The sequence below is a fragment of the Paroedura picta genome, chromosome 1 (assembly GCF_049243985.1).
Source record: "Paroedura picta isolate Pp20150507F chromosome 1, Ppicta_v3.0, whole genome shotgun sequence".
NCBI classification, from domain to species: domain Eukaryota; kingdom Metazoa; phylum Chordata; class Lepidosauria; order Squamata; family Gekkonidae; genus Paroedura; species Paroedura picta.
The window spans coordinates 150553736-150558300 of record NC_135369.1 but is presented as its reverse complement, the minus strand read 5'-3'; the positions used below and the strand labels follow the sequence as shown (position 1 = coordinate 150558300).

Here is a 4565-nt window from a genome sequence, read left to right as displayed (position 1 = left end):
AACAGCTCTTCCTTGGTTTGATTGCTCTCCAAGCAAATCTGGCCACAACAGAAGTTATTTCTGTGCTTTTGTTTCCAAATAGTATTCTATTCAAAAAACGGCTTGCTTACTCTCAAGCTGTTAAAATCTATTACAGATTTATTTTTAAAACCCTTAAAGGTAAAGGTATCCCCTGTGCAAGCACCGAGTCATGTCTGACCCTTGGGCTGACACCCTCTAGCGTTTTCATGGCAGACTCAATACGGGGTGGTTGGCCAGTGCCTTCCCCAGTCATTACCGTTTTACCCCCCAGCAAGCTGGGTACTCATTTTACCAACCTCGGAAGGATGGAAGGCTGAGTCAACCTTGAGCCGGCTGTTGAGACTGAACTCCCAGCCTCATGGGCAAAGCTTTCAGATGGCTGCCTTACCACTCTGCGCCACAAGAGGCTCTTCCCCCCCCCCAAAAAAAAACCCTTACGCTTACTTTTTTGTTTAGCTCTCTAATAATCTCTCAACTTCTATCCAAGGTCTTTTACCCCTTATTCCACAAGACCACAAGTCATCAACTTATTCTTTTCACTTTTATGCAAAAAGTCAATAAAAGATTTCCAATCAATAACAAATGAAGTTATAGTCTTTTCTTTAATTAAAGAACTATTCTATTTCTCCAAATTCCACAATTTTCATCATCCAGTCCTCTACTCTAGGTATTTTTGACATTTTCCAATTTTATGCATATACATTGTTGCCATTATTGTATACAAAAACAGAGTTACATAACTATTTTCAATTTGCTTATCTATCAGACTCAGAAAATCTTTATTGGCACACAGTGCTTATCTTTCAGTGCAAAGAGAAAGTCCTCTGTTTGCATCTGTATGACCGTTTATGCACTGGGAACTTCACTGCCCCAGCTCCTGTGTAGGAGCACAAATCGGGGGTGGATAAGGAGCACCGGGCCAAATGCTCCCCCATGTGGGTGCAGGAAGAGATGGGGCAACCTGCCATGACTAAAACTCTAGCTTGCAGCCCGCCATGAAACCTCCAGTGCGTAAACGGCCTATCTGAGTCTAAGATCTTCTGCATTTTAAAGTATATTTGTGTTTTGTGTTTTAGCAAAAGCTTATACATTTTTGCTGTCATGTTGTCATCATGCACAAATAATTCTATTTTAAAGGCAGTCCTTGTTTGTTCAAAGCCAAACAATTTTTTATCCATTTTAAATATTTCTAATAATTTGTGGAGAAAAACCATTGGCAATTATAACTCTCTTTCATTAAGTCCTTCCTTGATTTCATTTTGTACTCTCTTTGAATAAAGACCAAAATATCTTTACAGGTTAACTATTTATCTCTCTTTTTTTAAACAAGCAAAACATTTATTCATACAAATGGATTTGTTGAATATACAGTAAAACCAATATAAATTTCAGCACCATTTAACAATTAAGCATTTCAAAAAGATTGTACTTCATTTGTCCAGGATTACTCCCCACGTGTTAAGGACCTTGAACCTGCTTGTTGCTCCTTGTGTGACCTGTTCTTTAGGGCAGGGGTAGTCAACCTGTGGTCCTCCAGATGTTCATGGACTACAGTTCCCAGGAGCCCCTGCCAGCAGGGGCTCCTGGGAACTGTAGTCCATGAACATCTGGAGGACCACAGGTTTACTACCCCTGCTTTAGGGACTCTGCCCTAGCATCATTCTTCTCCACACCATCTCCCAGTTTGTACATTCGGCTAGCATTGACGCATGTTCATATGTGTCTTCACATGCTTTCAGAGAATACTCCAAAGCCCAGCTCATGTCCTTCTCACTCCAGGGACTCCTTGAAGGAATATAGCACTAAGATTAAAGAAGCTGGGAACAAAACCACTATCACAAGCTTGTCTGTAATAGTCCCTGGCCAGAGAGGCATTAGATTTCACATCATCATTTACCTGCCCATCATGTAACAGTGTCCAATGTTGTGACAAGCCTCAGAGGATTTTTGCCACCGTTATCGCAAGACTTCAAAAAGTGGCTATAGGCAGTTTTTAAATCAGATGGTGGACCATCTTTTCCAGATACCTAGTGAGCTCCAAGTTTGTAGCAACTCTCACTGTGTTCCTTGCTTTCACAATTCTTCAGTACTTTGGCAGCTGCCTCAAATTTTTTCGTCACCCCCTCCAGGTAATCAGCCAGATGATGACAACCATCAGGGTCCTTATAGCACTGAAAACTGAACCCCACCCCCAGGTGAAAGTGTTCTGGAAAATATTTTCCTGAGGCCCTATGTGGAAGCGAATCGCTGATGGACTCGATGGGTTACCTGTTTATCTTGAATTAACATTTCCTGTCTATAAAAAGATTCTTCTGTTGATATTCATAACAGTGTTTTGGAGCAAAATCTCATCTTATTTTTACTCCATATCCTCTATCTCACATCTAATAAAACGGAGAAGAGCTGTGATGGAGAACAGCTGTAATCAAAATGAATGTTCTATCAGAATATTTGTTTTATTTCAGACAGTACCTGTAGTGTCATCTGATGTACCACTCAATCAAGGGAACAATTTATACTGCATGAGGGAAAAAACTCAAATAAAATTTAAGATATTGTTGTTGCTGTTGTTGTTAGGTGCGAAGTCGTGTCCGACCCATCGCGACCCCATGGATCCTCCAGGCCTTCCTGTCCTCTACCATTCCTTGAAGTCCATTTAGGTTTGCACCAACTGCAGAAGTGACTCGATCCAGCCACCTCATTCTCTGTCGTCCCCTTCTTCTTTTGCCTGCAATCGCTCCCAGCATTAGGTTCTTCTCCAGGGAGTCCTTCCTTCTCATGAGGTGGCCAAAGTATTTGAGTTTCATCTTCAGGATCTGGCCTTCTAAGGAGCAGTCCGGGCTGATCTCCTCTAGGACTGAGATATTACAAGATGCTAAAGAAAGAGGACGATTTGATTTACCAGATTTGAAGATTTATTTTGCTGTTTGGTATGGTTGAAAGAATTGATATTGCTGAGAAATAAAATGTTGCAGGAATTAGAAGCACATGATTTGAGATGTGGATGGCATGCTTATTTATGGTATGAAAAAACAAAGACTAACATGGATTTTAAAACCCATCTTCATCTTAATATTAATGCTAAGCAAGGATGGTGCAGCAAGCAAATGATTGGATCCAGTTTCAATTGGAATTTTGCGTCAATTTCCCCCTTTAGCAGCAGACCCCCATTCTCAGGGGCCTCAGGAACAGCATTTCATGGAGCTGAGTGGGCTGCCACAGGAGGAGAGAGGACAAGAAAGTTCCATTCTGCTGGTGGGAAATTTAGTCTGGATTCAACCCATAATATTTGAATGGAAAAGATCATAGAATCATAGAATCATAGCGTTGGAAGGGGCCATACAGGCCATCTAGTCCAGCACCCTGCTCCACGCAGGATCAGCCCAAAGCATCCTAAAGCATCCAAAAAAAGTGTGTATCCAACCTTTGCTTGAAGACTGCCAGTGAGGGGGAGCTCACCACCTCCTTAGGCAGCCTATTTTGAACTGCTGAACTACTCTGACTGTGAATTTTTTTTTCCTGATATCTAGCCTATATCGTTGTACTTGTAGTTTAAACCCATTATTGCGTGTCCTTTCCTCTGCAGCCAAGGTGTGTGTAAGTCTGACAGGAAATGAAGAAAAAGAAGGAAGAGGTATATGGAAGACTCAGAGATAGTCTCCTGAACTTTGAACAAGAGATAAGGAAACAAAGAAAAGTACCAAGCCAATCTGTTTTGTCAATCACTCATTTGCCAAACACCATAGGCAGCTGTAGTGGCAACTCTCTGAGTTTACCTGCAGAACGCTCATACATATGTTTGGCACATTCACACATTTGACCCATTTTAGTTATATTTCTTGGTGTGGGGATTTTTTTAAAGATTGCACCTTTTTTACTTTTGTCAGTGACATTTCTCTACTTACGTCTCTCTTTCCAAATGATCACTTATGTAGGTGATGATCAGTTACATGAAGGCTTTCCCTGGGGTGTTTCTCTTCTTCTTTTCCTGCCGAAAGCAGCTGTGCAAAGCTGTAATCTGGGTCGGAAGTTCACAAAGAGGAGGAGGTGCTTATCTCTTTCCCTGAGGGCAATTCTTATCAAATTCACCCATCCCAAGCTGTTTCTCGCCCCATATGGGAAAGATAAAAGTCCCGATAAACAAACTTAGCCTTTGTCATTACCTCTCAGTAATATTTGACAGTGTTTCCATCAATCCCATTTAACCCTCATCAGTTTTTTCTGTAATTATAAATACCTAGTTTTAACAAGCTGAGTTCAAGTGTTTGAAATTTTAGTCAAATGAAGTCTGCAGTAACAAATTAAATTAAAACTTCCATATTTTTCCCCAAGACTTCTTTAAGGGCAGGAAAGCTTTTCCTATCAATATAAAGGAAAATAATAGTGTATAGCTCAAGACAAAGTTAATAACTGAAATGTACAAAAGCATTTTATAAATGGTATGACATTCATATCTCAGATCCATGTGGCTAAAGCTGGTGTCAGTCCTTATGTGTTTATCTGCTGCGCTATCTACTTGTCTGTGGGTAGATTTTGGTCTTGGG

The 4565-nt window shown here is 40.7% G+C and overlaps 1 pseudogene; it reads right to left on the bottom strand.

The window, feature by feature from the left end:
• Positions 1-1647: 1647 nt before the first annotated feature.
• On the bottom strand, positions 1648-3846 carry LOC143825674 (cytochrome c oxidase assembly factor 7 pseudogene; annotated as a pseudogene).
• Between the last annotated feature and the right edge of the window lie 719 nt (positions 3847-4565).